Raw genomic sequence first — 15,563 nt, 5'->3', positions numbered from 1 at the left:
ATCTTCCCTGAGATAATATCCCATGGCACAGGATGATGGAAACTTATTTCTGTTCAGGCACGTAACTGCTTCAGTCCATGGAAAATAACAGCAATAGATCTGGGATTCATCTAAAAGGTATAATTACACATTAAATGACCCAGTCTATGCTGGACATCTGCAGCATGTCATTGTAATTAATCAAGAATGGGTAAGTGTAAAAACACTAAGTATGAGGATAAGCATGCTCTCTCTCTCTCGTTTTTTTTCCCTTCCACTAAAAGAGAAAACAAACATCCTGGAAAGATGAGTGAATTACGAAAAGGGTTATATGAAAGAAAATCTTGAGTCCTTGGAGTTTTATATAAATAACCCTCAAGAAAATTGATTCCCGGTAAAACCTTTATTGACAGGTTCAAAAATGGAAGGAGTAAAAAGAAAGAAAATATCCTATGATGGAGAGAAGAAACAGAAAAAGAGAATGGAGGAGATAGGCGCTTGGGGGAAGTTTCAGGCTAGTCGCCATCCTTTGAGGAAGAGTTAAATGATCAAATATAATTCTAACATTCTGTTTCTGCCCAGTCATAGGAAACACTATTATGTATGCAAAAAGAACCAAGGAGAACACTCCAATCTAAGTCCCAAGATTACATACATTTTATAGTAAGCATACATGGACCCTCAAAAAAGTATAATGGTACTGGTAGAATTTCAGATGCTCTGGTGTCTGCACAGAAAAGGAATTTAAATCCGTAAACAATGGTGGGGCACCTACCATATTACCTGCACTCTTCTCAATACTTAGGATACAGAGATGAGTAATACGTGGTCCCTGCCCTTGATAAACTAAGAATACAGGTAGCATGTTAAAGTATACCAACCAACCAACCGTGAAAAACTCTAAGAAACTACTGAAATAGTAACATGAATGAATTATCATCAGGACACAGAGAAATAAGTGCTTACCTCTTTAACCTAGAGGAAGTAGAAATGCAGAATAATAAACAGCCTCTCAGAGGAAGTGGCACTTGAGCTGGCATTGGACAGATGAATAGCAGTCTCCAGACAGGCCTGGGGAAGAGGTCCCTCGTAAGCTCTAGACCCTCTTTGAAGCATTCAGTGCCACATCAAACATGTTTAAAACGTGCCCATATCAGACATTAAAGTGTACTTTATAATTTATACATAATTATATAAGTTGGATTGTATCTGACAAGATGCTGTAATGCTACATTTTTCCAGACTGAATTAAATGTTTATTACTTCAATTTTGTGACTTTTTTTCCATATAATTAGCACAGTATTTTCCCCCACTGTCTGACGTTTTCTTAGACTCTTGGAAAACTCATAGTCTCTAAGCACTGTTCCTGCAGAACCTAATGGAAAATCCTGACCAGAGAGAAGGCGTCCCAGCCACAGGATTCAGCTTGAATAGAGTAGCTCTGAGACGATGTACATTTCAGTAGGAAAGCCACTCAATTAATAAGATCACTGCTTAACCCTTTGTAGATGAACTCATTTTCACATATGCATAAACCATTCTCTCTACCCTGCGGTTAGATGTCATCAGCAATGTGCCTGAGTGAAGGCCCACTCTTGAATATTCATTTCCCTATCAACTCTGTGATCGTAGATGACCCCTTAACCGTCAGCCTTTGTTTTCTTATTCATAAAATAAGGATAGTACTACAGTACTATAAATGCAATATAGCCGAAGGTTCCTACAGAAGACTTTCTAGAGATGTAAGATACTATATTAACCACAAAAACCCAGTGATTTTTATCTCCCACATTCCTTTGAACCCAGGAATGGCAAAAGTTCTTAAAATGTTTTCTTTACTAGAAAGAGAATATGTAACAAGACGATGAGAAGGACTCCTTCCTTCTTTAAGAAAGCACTGAAAAAGACCTTCTTTTTAAATAGAAAACACTTGAAAAACGTTTCCTTTGTGAATTATCACGTGTAAAATCATATTGAGTGACGTACGGGCGCCCTTCACTTTGAACACTTTTTTTGTCCAGAAAGAGATCTTTTTATTCATTTGGAGTGGGTTTTGCGGTGTAACCTAGAAAGTGAAGGGTGCCAGGAAAGCCAGCCTGCCATGTGCGGAGAAGTGCCGGAGGCTTGCGCAGCCTCCCAGCCCAATGAGCGCCCTCCACTCATCTATGGCCCCGGCTGCTGGCCGAGAAAGGGCCAAATGGACCTCAGAATGAGATCAAAGTGCTCACTCCGTCCAAAGCTCAGAACCAGGTCCATCTGTCCTCCTCATGTCCCAGAGTGTGCAAAGAAAATCTGAAAACATCTTCACACGGGATCACAGAACAGGCCCTGCTTGACGTCTGTTGGCCTGAGAAGCATTTCTGCCGTGCAGAAAGGGTCGGGCAGGTTGGGTCCTGCCAAACGCCGGGGCATCACCAGCTGCCTCTGGCCCCACCAGCCCGGCCTTCACCCGGGCGTCTCCTCTGCCACCTCCTTCAGGAGGCCAGCCACCAGCAGGGTGTGCTGGGTGCCCTCAGAGCCACTGCGTTCCTGCTCTTTGAGGGCACTTTCTGGTTGGTCCCTCTCCACTCGGAGCACAGGCGGAAGTGACAGTGGGAGGAGACCAGCGTCCAGAGGTCGCAGATGCTGAAAAGGATGACGTTGAAGGCCATAAGTTCCGCGGCCTCAAGTGACTGTGGAGCCAGACGTAGCCTCGGGGCCTGCGCAGGTACAGCCTTCCAAGATGGCAGCCAGTGGCATGATGAACCGGAAGCACACCTGGTGCTGCGCAGCACAACTTCCGCTTCTCTGTGTGAGGCCCTGGGTCCTTCAGCCAGTGTCTGAGGGGCCGGACCGCTTCTCCACTGCACCTCTGTGAGGCACAGTTCCCTGTAGCTGGTGTTGGATGTGGAAAGCCACCTCTCCAGACAGCTCTTATGCTCGGTGCCCAGGGTTCCTGTGCCAGGGAGGTGGCAGTAGTCACATGAGGGAACCCCATGTCCTCAGGGCCTGATGCCCATGATCCCAGGAGCCTGATCAGCGCCCCAACCAGTGTGCAGACAGCAGTTAAGTATGCACTGCAGTCTATACCCTTAATTCAAGCCAGGAGAAGTGGGTTGGTGCTTCTCCTATAAATATAAAGAATGACAGCCATATAGTCTGAGGCATTTGGCGTGAGGAAAGATGGCTCGTGCTGATATGGCAAATAAGTAAACATTTAAAAACATGATAAGCAGAAATTTTAAAAATGCGTAAGCTAAACATTTTATGGAAAAGACCGCAATTGAAATATCTCGTTTAATTTATGTATACATAACCAGCAACTTTTGCCCCGTGTTACAACTCTTACATAACTCCACCCTAATTATCCTATAGAGATTGAAGCAGCAATTTTGTTCTTTCCAGTTATGTTACTGTTGATGTTGTTAGATATTTATTTATTTGTTAAGGGGCTACAATTATGTGCTTCCAACACCAAAATGCATCAAAAGACACGTAGTGAAGTCTCCCTTCCATCTCTGTTTCCTAGCTGCCGAGTCTGCACCCCTTTCTCTCATCTTCCAGGTCTCTTCTGCCTACCCCCCACCCCCCGCCCCGCAAGTCGCCGCCATTATTAATGCTAACATTAAACACATTGGTTAAATAATTAGAATTTGAACATTTTATCACTTACAGGAGAAAACTGATGGACACTTTCGTTGATTGAAAGAAATTAATTCCAGAAGCAAAGTCCTTGAGAAGTGGAGGAGGAAAGGATTGTAGGGACCAAGTGCAAGGACCATGTCTTCGTTAGAGTCTATCACCTTTAAGAGATTCTTTGCTGAGAAGAAACTACTGCAGCTAGCCTTAGGTGTGCGGGCTGCTGTCGTTTTTGTTTCTACAAGGAAAATCCAAAAGCCCTCTGAAAATTGATGGGATTGAATTTATGCCCTGTGAAATTCACCATATAAAATTTTTTCACTGGAAGTAAGTTCATAATTCTATCACCACCTTTTTATTTTGTAGATAAGGAAAAAGACATTCATAGACATTTATGAGACTTCCAAAGTTTTTACTTCTTTCCTTTTAATAAATGGATATTTTGAAATAGTTTTATGATAAGCTTGGTCACCTGTATAAGCTAGGAATAATCAAGATAATTTAAGTATTCTGTATTGACAATTATAAAAATGTATTTGTTGAATGAAATTAACAATTATATATCAAGACAGAGTCAATGTTAATAATTCAAGGTAAAAAATATTTTTCAGTTTTCTTTGGGATATAGGGCTTATAAGTTGCAACACTCTTCAGTTATTAGAAAGACCTATTTATATGTTTTTTATTGACTGACTTATTCTTGGTTCCAAAACCAGCATTTCTTACCCTACTCAGAGAGCATTTATTATTTTTATCTGCCCCAGCACCTACCACAGAGTCTGGCTCACAGTAGGTGCTAAATGAATATTTGTTGATTGACAGATGAATGATATATTACAAAATAATTATTAGTTATTTTCACTTGACATTTAATATTACCAGTACTTTAAGGGGGTTTATTAATACAAAGTTAACACTTATTTACTGTATGAAAATAATCCAAAATAGAAAATATTATAAAAGCTGATTTTTCAGTTTCATATTGTATTAAATACGTAATACAATTAGAAAATTACAAAAATAACCAATTAACACCATTGTCAGAATGAATCTGCTCCACAGGGCACTACATGCTCCTTAGTTTGAGATTTTTCACAGAAAAGAAAAGTGAGGAATGGATGAATCATAGCCAAACTGCGGTATATTTCCCCAAACTTATCTTGTGCTATCTGCAAAACTTTCTTTTCATGTTATTGCATCCAGTCTTTATCACCCACAATCGCACCACCATGTTTATTGATTACAACTCTCTATCCTGTCTTTACTGGTCATCCAATTCCTACTCTGTCTTCAAGATCCAGCTGAAGTCCTCCCTGCTCCAAGAAGCCTTCCCTCCAGCGAACTCTTTCCTCTGACCTCTCATAGAGGCGATAATACTCATCACACACTTGACGTTCTTTGGATTTTGACATTATTGGCTAAATTTCCTGTGCATACATTTGACCATTCTGGTTAGATTGATTTAAAGTATAGAAACAACCAGAGAGGTGAGTCAATTCAACTCTGTTGTATGAAAAGGAAGCCCACCCAGAGGGATTAAGCAAATGGCCCAAGTTGACGTCTTTAAATAGCAGTCATGAAAACATCTCTTGTCCCCTAGTTTGGCCACTGCATTACTGCATGCCTGGAGTACAGGACTTTGCCTGTCTTTGTGTCTCATCCACACTAAACGTGGTGTCTTGTGTATAATACATTTGGGCTTTTTTATTGTTGTTTTGTTGTAAACTTAATGTAAAACATACATCTCACTATAGACTTTAAGAATTTGCTCAGTGATTTGATAGATGTTTGTGAAAATGTGCTTTCATGTGGTGAACAAATACTTGTTTTTTCAAAGGCTGTTTGGCAACACTCTATTCATATAGTTTAACAGTCTCACCACAACCGACTCATTTGACAAAACAAGTTCTATGTCAATACACATAGGAAAGGAGAGAGGGAGCCTAGAAAAGTGGGTTAATTTACAATTTTTTATAAAAGATAAAAGGCATATTTTTACCTCATGCCTCCCTCCTCAACCCACCCCGCCAGAAAAATACTATATTTATAGCTATACTCTATTGAAACTGGGGCACAGATCAATGCGTACAAAAGAACCTGGAAGTGTATGGGAAGCAGGGAGAACGGGAGGGAATACTGGCAAAGAAGAACTCACTGCTCTGCAATAAGGTCGTTTATTTGAATCTGTATCCAAAAGAGGTGTTTGATTTTAAACATTCACAAAATGTTCTGACATTTTGAACCAAAAAGGGAGACCTTTAGCAGACGCTGGGCCAGCGCCGGGACCTCTACCCTCACACCTGCTCTTCGCCCTCCACTGGTTGTAAGTCCTTTCAGTAATATATAACCAAGGAAGATATTGTGTCCCAAGTGCTCAAAAACAAATTGCACACATTCCCCGTGTGCCACTACTTTTAGTGAAAGTCCAACTTCATTAAGTCAACACACTTTGTAGCTTTCCTCCTGATGAGGCGTTTTTTCCTGTCATAAGTCCTTAACCTGAAGTCTTTGGGGAAAGTTGCATAGTAGAGTCAGGAACTCAAGCAGATACGGATGTTGGCTTTAAATCCCATAGCTACCCTACCAATGAAACGCTTGAAGCATCTGCCCTCACCTGGGGATGCGGGATGGGGGACAAGGCGGAGAGGAGATTGTGTAAGTTTGACAAAATGTTGTTAAAACTCCTTAAAGTTGTTAGGGGGATGCCCGACTCAGAACATGTGGCCCCATTTTTCCCCACTGGTCTCACCTCCGTCCTCTGCCCCATAGCTCACTCATCATCTTTGAGCATCTCTCATGCCACCTGGCCTCAAGGCATTACCTCTCAGCCTCATAGGTAGAGACTTCTCACTATGCACAAGAAAGAGTTCGGATTGCCTCCAAGCTAGTAGACTATCTCCCATAAAGAATAGCAAGTGATGGAGAAAGCCTTTCTGGATACTGACTCTTTCTTCCACACTCAACCTCCACAGCAGCCCTAGTTTCCAGGATGTTTTGATTTCTTGAATCCAGTTAGTTATAATTTGTCTGTTCTTTCTTAGGGCAAAGTTTGTAAGTCTTTGAGCTGTTCCTACTTTCTAAATTACACAGTAATAGTAATAAAATAATGATGGTAATTAACATTTACTGAGGACTTGCTAGGTGCTAAATGCTAAGCATTTCATTTTACATGTATTAACTCATTAACCCCTATATTAGTAAGGGTTCTCCAGGTATATATCTCCTATTGGTTCTGTTTCATAATATATATATTATGAGAAATTGGATCATTCAGTACGGAGGCTGAGAATTTCCATGATTTGCTGTCTGCAAGCTAAAAACTAAGAAAAAGTGATGTAATTTGGTTCAAGTCCAAAGGCCTGAGAAATAGGAAAGCTAATGATGTAAAACTAGTCCCAGGGCAGGGGAAGAGGAGATGAGATGTGCCAGCTAAAGCAGTAAGGCAGGGGGGAAAAAGGAATAAATTCCCCCTTCCTCTGCCTTCTCTTCTATTCAGGCCTGTAATGAGTTGGATGATGCCTACCTACACTGGGGAGGACAGTCTACTTTACTGAGTTTACCAATTCAAATGCTAATCTCATCCAGAAATATCCTCACAGGCACACTCAGAAATAAAATTTAACCTTGGCACTCTGTGGCAAGTCAAGTTGACACATAAAATTAACCATCACAATCTGCATACATCTATGAGGTAGATACGTTCTTATTACCTTTTCATAGTTAATGGCTTTGAGGTCCAGAGTAGTTGAACAACCTGCCCAAAGTCACAGCTAATAATTGGTGGAGGCAAGATTCACACTCTAGAAATTGTACAAGGCTTAGCTGCCTCTCACCATGTGCATTCTATAGTAATACTAACAATAATAAATTATAATATAGATACCATTGATAAGACATGTGCTCTGAGTTATTTTTCAATGAGCTTAACGACTGCGCAGAACCAGATCACTTACACTCTCAACCCTGGTTCCTCTGAATAGGAACGCCCACATGGAGGTGGCTGCCTGAAGCTGGAAGAGTGGTCTATAGCTATAGAGCATTAAGTTTTTTTGTTAAATCTCAGGAAGTTATTAATAGCCTTTTTAGATGTTTGAATGTTTATAGAGTACTATTACAATCTGAATCTACTTCAAAGCATAATTGAAGGTTCAGGTGATTTCCTTCTTCCTCAACCTTATCATACAGAAGAGAATCCACTGTTTACCTGCAATAGAAAACCTAAAATTTAATTATAGAAAGGAGAGCATAAAAGTGCAAACTTGTTTTTTCCCCTTCCCTTTGAAATCCATCTTCCTCTTTTACTATGGAGATGAAAGTTTATTAGAAAACTTTTCTTTCATGTGCAATACTTCCTGGCTTTAATATTTCATAAATTTGAAATGTTCTGAATTTTTATGGCTTAGTAGTTCTTAGGAAGTGTTTATCTTTTCTGTTTGTTTGTTTTTCTGAGAGCATTTAGAAGAAGGAAATACTTTAACTCTCATTTATGTTGTAACACTTCCTCAGCATTCCAATTTATTCTTTTAGAACCTACTAGTGTGAAGTGGGAAGCCTTATTATTTTAGGGACCTTTTTAAGTGTTCCTATTTTTCTCTCCTGGCACCTTCTACAACTTTCAGAGTTAATATTAACATTGCATTCCTGAAATTCCATAAAAACCATTTATGTCTTTGTTATCCCTGCTAGAAACCAATTTAGTGACCAAATGTGTATGTTTTCACTCCCGCTACCTAATTTGTCTGGAATTGTCAGGGAAAAAATAATCAGAATAAGAAATTTTTGAGAAATTATGAATTTACTAATTTAAATATTTAAAATTTGAAAATATATGTGATTGACAGACATTTTCTTGCTTTAAAAAAGATATACAAAACCACTTTTGGTTTCTTGGTTTTAATAGAGGGTATATATTATGGAGTGCTGAAATAACGCAACAGCTGTGACCTCATTGATGGGGCTTCTCACTTTAAATTCAACAAAACTCGTTTAACAAACATATTTAATTAACACCTATAATATTCAAACCTACGCTTAGTTCCTAGGGTTGCAGAAATGAGTGAGACAACTCATATAAAGAGCACTCAGATCAAGATATGGAACATCACTAGCCTCTCAGAAACCTGCCTTGTGGTTTCTCCCACTCATTACCCCTGCCTTCTTCCTGAAGGTAACTACTCTTTTGACTCGTCACACCATATGTGTGTTATTGTACTTTTTTAAATAAATGGAATCATAAGTATGTATTCTTTTGTGTCTTGTTTTTTGTTCAACATTATATTTGTGAATTCACCATTTTGTTGCATTTTGCAGCAGTTTTCATTGTCGTAAAGTATTGATTATGTGGATATACCAAAAATTATTTATCCATCCTACTGTTCATGGACATTTTGATCTCTTTCTGGTTGGGATAGTTTAGGGTTATATGAATCATGCTGCTATGAACATTCTTGGACATCCTCTTGGTAAACATATATATGAAGTTTTGCTAGGAATGTACTTAAGGATGGAAACATTACATATGAGGATAAATGTATGCTTAGCTTTAATGCGAACTACCAATGAGCATTTTGAAGTTTCTGTATCAATTTGTTATCACACCAGGATGACAGTTTCTGTTGCTCCCATCCTCTCCAACACTTGGAATTGTTATTTTAAATTGCAGCCATTCTGTTGTGTACTTCATATGGTTTTAATTTGCATTTTCTTGATGATTAGTGAGGTCAAGACCTTATCTTATGAAGCTCTTGATCAGATTTCTTGCTAGTTTTTCTATCAGGTTGTCAGACTCTCTTATTGATTTGTAAAAATACTTTGACAAGTCTTCATTACAAACTCACTGTTGGATATATGTGTTGCAAATAGTTTTTCTACTCTCTTACTCTTACTCGTCTTTTGATGAACAAAAATTTCTAATTTTAATATAATCCTCTTTATCAATCTTGCCCTTTATGGCTAGTGATTTTTGCACCGAATTTCAGAAATATATCTGTACCCTGATCTCGTGAAGATTTTCTCCTGTGTTATCTTCTAGATCCTTGATTGTTGTACCTTTTACATTTAGCTATTGAACCCGCCATTCTATTTGTTGTGAGTTGAGTGAGGTAGGGGCTAAGTTTTATTTTCCAATTGGCCTACACGTTTGTTGACAAAACCATCTTTTCCCCACAGCTCTGCAGTATTACATTCATCGTCACTTATTGAATTATACCTTCATGCAACAATTTTGATAAACATCAGGAAAATACTATTAAGCCAAAAAAGCCAAGTTGCATAAAGACTGTGAATTTATTTAAATATAGAGTGAAACTTGCTATGAACAAGATATAAACAGTTACTTGTTTGGGGTCACAGTTTTGATGAAACCATAGAGAACATTAGGGTAGTAGTAAAATATTCAGGAAATGGAAGAATTATAAGGGACACAGAGGAGTCTTTAAAGGCACTTATAAGTGCTCATTTTATTATGATTATTTTCATACATTACAAATAATAAATATTTTTGTATCTGTTCAATGTTTGAGGAAAAAAATTTAAAGGGTGATTGGCAAATTATACAAGGATAACTGTACAGTTTTAGTTTCAGCTTATCCCTCTGGTTTCTAAGTCCCTCTTCACCCCTATTCATTTTCTACTCCTTAGGATTCTCCTTAGTTTCTTATAGCTTAGCTATACGTTTAAGAAGGTGTTTGTTATACTTTGCCTAGCATTTGTAAGTTTTCTGTTGTGAGGCTCTCCAGGATATGCATTCTCCACATTGCAGGGAACTAAAGCCTCCCATTCACTCCTTCTATCCCTCCCCAAGCCAGGTTCCAGTCTCCCTCTCCCGTGCCACTGAAACTGTTCTTGTCAAAGATAAAATGTTTTCCGTGTTAGCCAGTCCTACAGACACTTTCCTTATTCAGTTCATTCAATTCAGTTCTCTGCTCAGTCCATTCAGTACAGTTGACAACTCCATATATCTTCGTATATTTTTCTTTCTTTGCTGCTATGAAGCCACAATCTTTGAATTCTCTCACTACCTCACTGGACTCCTTTTCTCAGCCTCATTCTCTGGCTCCTTCTCTTGTGCTGATATCTAATTGTTGGGGGCCCTAGGGCTCAGCTCTGGGCCCTTTTCTCTTTACTACCTGCATATTCTTCCCACATGATCTTATCAGTCCATAGCTTTAACTCACCCCTTATCTCTCAAATGTATATCTTCTGCCTAGGTCTCCCATTTTAGGAGTAGATTTCTATATCCAATTGTTTACTTGACACTCTCATTTGGATATCTAATAAGTATCTCAAATTAGCATTTCAAAACATAGTTCTTGATTTTCCACCCACCTCCTGAAGCCAGTTGGCATCAGTGGAGATTTAATTTAGCAGCAAATAAAAGATAGTGGTTTAAAAATATAAACTTTTGCTGGGTACAAAATCAACTTAAAAAAATCAGTTGCATTCCTATGCACTAACAATAAACTAGCAGAAAAAGAAACCAAGAATACAATCCCATTTACAATACAACAAAAAGAATAAAATACCTAGGAAAACTTAAACAGAGGCGAAAGACCTGTACACTGAAAACTATAAGACATAATTGAAAGGAATTGAAGATATAAAGAAATGAAAAGATATTCCTTGTTCATGGGCCAGAAGAATAAACATAGCTAAAATTTCCATACTACCTAAAGCAATTTACAGATTCAATGCAATCCCAATCAAAATCCCAATGACATTCTTCACAGAAATAGAACAAAGTATCCAAAAATTTATGTGGAACAACAAAAGACAGCTAATAGCCAAAGAAATCCTGAGGAAAAAAAGCAAAGCTGGAGGCATCACAATCCCTGACTTCAAAACACACTACAAAGCTATAGTAATCAAAACAGCATGGTACTAGCACAGAAACAGACACACAGATCAATGGAACAGAAAAGAAAGCCCAGAAATAAAACCAGACATCTATGAACAGTTAATCTTTGACAAGAACATACAGTGGAGAAAGGAAAGTCTCTTCAATAAATGGTGTTGGGAAAACTGGACAGCCACATGCAAAAGAATGAAAGTAGACCATTATCTTACACCATACACAAAAATTAACTCAAAATGGATTAAAGATTTGAATGTAAGACCCACAACCATAAAACTCCTAGAAGAAAATATAGCCAGTACACTCTTCAACATTGGTCTTAGCCCCATCTTTTCGAATACCATGTTTACTAGGGTAAGGGGAACAAAAGAAAAAGTTAACAAATGGGACTACATCAGACTAAAAAACTTCTCCAAAGCAAAGGAAACCATCAACAAAACAGAAAGACAACTCATTAACTGAGAGAAAATATTTGCAAATTATGGATCAGTCAAGGGGTTGAGCTCTAAAGTATATAATGAACTCACAAAACTCAACAACAATAAAAAACCACTCAATCCAAAAATGGGCAGAAAATATGAACAGATATTTTTCAAGGAAGATATACAGATGGCTAACAGACACTTGAAAAGATGCTCAACATCACTAATTATTAGGGAAATGTAAATCAAAACTACAATGAGATATCACCTTACACCAGTCAGAATGGCTATAATTACTAAGACAAAAAAATAACGAATGTTGGAGAGAATGTGGAGAAAAGGAAACACTCATACACTGCTGGTGGGAATGCAAACTGGTGCAGCCACTATGGTAAACAGTATGGAGATTCCTCAAAAAACTAAAAATAGAAATACCATATGACCCAGCTATCCCACTACTGGGTATCTATCCAAACAACTTGAAACCAACAATCCAAAGTAACATATGTACCCATATGTTCATTGCAGCACTATTCACAATAGCCAAGACATGAAAACAATCCAAGTGCCCATCATCCGATGAGTGGATAAAGAAATGTGGTATATATATATAATGGAATACTACTCAGCCATAAAAAATGACAAAATCATGCCATTTGCAACAACATGTATGGATCTGGAGGGTAGTATACTAAGCAAAATAAGCCAGACTAAGACAGACAAACACCATCTGATTTCACTCATATGTGGAATATAAACAAGCACATGAACAAAGAAAACAGTTCAGGGGGAGTGGGTAGGGGGAGGGCACAGGGGGTGAAGGGGAGCACTTGTGTGGTGACAGACAAGAAATACGCACAACTGAAATTTCACACTGATGTAAACTATTATGAACTCAATAAAAAAATTTTACATGACCAAACCAAAAAAAAATTTTTTTTCTTTAAATAAAAATATCGACTTTATCTCCCTCTTACACAAAAGAGGACTGAAAATCTGCATTCAGATCTGCTACGAAGACTCCTTGGTTGTCAGATTTCTTTTTACGTTTCTGATTCATCATCTTGGCAGGTGCTTCCACCTTTCGAATCACTTTGATATCCATGGTGGTCTTGGTATACCAGGTATCACGTCCAGGTTTCAAAGAGGAAGACAGGGGAAAGATAGAAGGGTGAAAAGGACACATCACTGAGCTTGAAACAAACTTCCAGAGGTCTTACACAACATTTCCAATTATATCTCATTGGTCAGATCCCACCCAATGGGCACACACCTAGCTACAAGGAAAGGAAGACAAAAATGGATTTTAGCAGGACCCCTTCCATCTTTAATAAAATCTGAATTCTGTTACCAAAGAAGGAGAGAATTGGCACTGTGTGGCAAGTAGAGGTCTCTTCCACACTATTTCTCCTTCATTCCTTGCCATCTCAGTAAACAGACCTGTTGTCTACCTATTGATTCAAGTAAAAATCTTAGGTCATTCTTGATTCCTTCCCACATCCCATCTATCAGCAAGTCCTCTTAGTTTTCGTTCCAGAGCACACCTTGAATCTGTCATCTTCTCTGTTTCTCCTCTGTTGTCCCCTTAATATAAGCCATTGTCATCTCTTGGGTAGATGTATTATTGCAATGGCCTCCTTATCGGGTCTCTTTTCTTCCAGTTTTGACCTAACCTTCTTATAGCATCCAGCATGCCAGTGCAGTCCGATGTAGTTTTTCCTTGCTGGGTTGTTTTTTTTTTTTTCCATAAAGTCACATCAGCTCCTTACCTGAAAGCTTTCAGTGGCTTTTTATTGTACATAACATAAAAACTCAACTTCTTAACAGTGGCCTGCATGAGCATCTACATATACCACTCTCACCCTCTGCTCACATTTTCCAGCCACAAAAGCTTCATACGTGTCAAGTTCTTTCCACTTCAGGACATCTATGACAGAACATGCTCCTTTCAAGTGTTTTGAGTTTTGTTTGTTTATTTATTTTTTTTGCTGTTTCTCTCCCACTAATGAAACACAGGCTTCATGAAGGCAGGGCCTCATCAGGACTCTTCATCCATTTCACCCACACCTGGAATAGGACCTGCCTAATGTCTAGTAGTGCATACTATTGTTGAATGAACAAATACACCTCTTATTTTTGAGGCTATGAGAAGTTCTTATTTATTATGGCTTACACTATATTTTAAATATTCTGAATATTCTTTAACAAATATGGATTGCTTTTGAATGTTAAAAAGGTTTATTTTAGTGGCAACATTAAATAATGTTTAATAATTAGAGTCTCCTAATATTTTGCAGCAGCATTTACAATATGTAAGATATGGACTAGGAATGTCAGCTATCAAACAACTCAGGCACTCAATATGACCTCAAGGAGCTTACAGTTCAGAAATGGGAATGGAAAAATAAGCATAGCTATCTACATTCTAACCCAGACTTTGGTAATTACTAACAAAGATACATAAATTAGATAAGAGTTACTACTATATAAATCCCCCCACTTCATGCAGCTAGTATACTGTACTATACTATATAAACATGGCCTCCCATGCAGGTTTTATATAGACAAATTCAAGTCGTTGCTTGTTTTTACAGCAAAAAGTTTCTCCGTCCTGATTCACATCTTTGTCCTTGTTTACTCCAAAAGCAAATCGAAACCAAATGTAACAAAAGAACTAAGAAAAAACCAACAAAACAAATAATTAACAAGGAAAACCACCATTCTCTGAAGCTAGTTTCCGAGGGTACCTGCCAGTGCTCTCCGGGTATGGGACAGTGCTTGGCCTACCTTAGAGATGCTGCTTAGCTGACTTTAGAGAAAATGTGTAGCATACTTGATATAAGCAGATTAATCTGCCTTTTCACAGGATAACAGCCTCAGGGAAACGCACCATTAGGAAATCAAAGCAGGAAAAACTTTAAGGCCACCAAAGAACTTTAGAGATAAGGTATAAGTGAATTAGAAAGGGAAACATTTACTGGCCTTAGTTTATCTTAGAGAATAAATGCCTCATGACATTGAGAGATGTCCAGTAAGCTGTGTATTTATAAGAACCAAGACTAATATCATATTAAGCATTGCAAAATTTAGTAATGTTATGGTGCTATTTTAAATTCACTTTGATGATTCCTTTATCTTTTATTTTCATAGTTACTTCTTGAAAGGTATTTTTAGCTATAGTTTTATTAATATGAGCCATCCTCAGAATTCTAGATATAAACTACTTAATAATAATATAATAATAGATACCATTTATTGTGCAAACACAGTGCTGTGCAAAGATTGAAAGATATTTAATATCTTATTTTTCCTATATCCTTTATAAAGCCCAATCCTAGCTGGGTGCATCCTAAGTATTTAATGCATATTTGTTTGTTTTACTATAATGTCGAGAAAACACTGTATGGGAATTATAAATGAAAATATTATTCACAACTCTATCACTTATTACATGGAATACCCTGGCTGGTTTTTCATAGACTAAACTGATAAGGTTCCCCCTGGCTATAAATCCTTTAGTTTGTTTCCTCCCTTCCTTCCTATCTTCCTTTTCTTCCTTCACTCCTTTCCGTCCTCCCTCCCCGATCCTTCCCTCCCTCTCTCCCTTCTTTTCTGTATCTTTGAGCACACTTTCCCATTTTTAGATACATTCATCCATGAAACAAATATTTCTTGAATGCCCGCTGATAAA

General features: G+C 38.1%; 1 pseudogene; it reads right to left on the bottom strand.

Moving 5' to 3' along the window:
* Positions 1 to 2,425: 2,425 nt before the first annotated feature.
* Positions 2,426 to 12,977, bottom strand: LOC139042478 (E3 ubiquitin-protein ligase MARCHF2 pseudogene; annotated as a pseudogene).
* Between the last annotated feature and the right edge of the window lie 2,586 nt (positions 12,978 to 15,563).

This window comes from Equus asinus, chromosome 29 (genome assembly GCF_041296235.1).
Source record: "Equus asinus isolate D_3611 breed Donkey chromosome 29, EquAss-T2T_v2, whole genome shotgun sequence".
Lineage (NCBI taxonomy): Eukaryota > Metazoa > Chordata > Mammalia > Perissodactyla > Equidae > Equus > Equus asinus.
The sequence above is the reverse complement of the archived record's forward strand: the minus strand, read 5'-3'. Positions and strand labels throughout refer to the sequence as shown.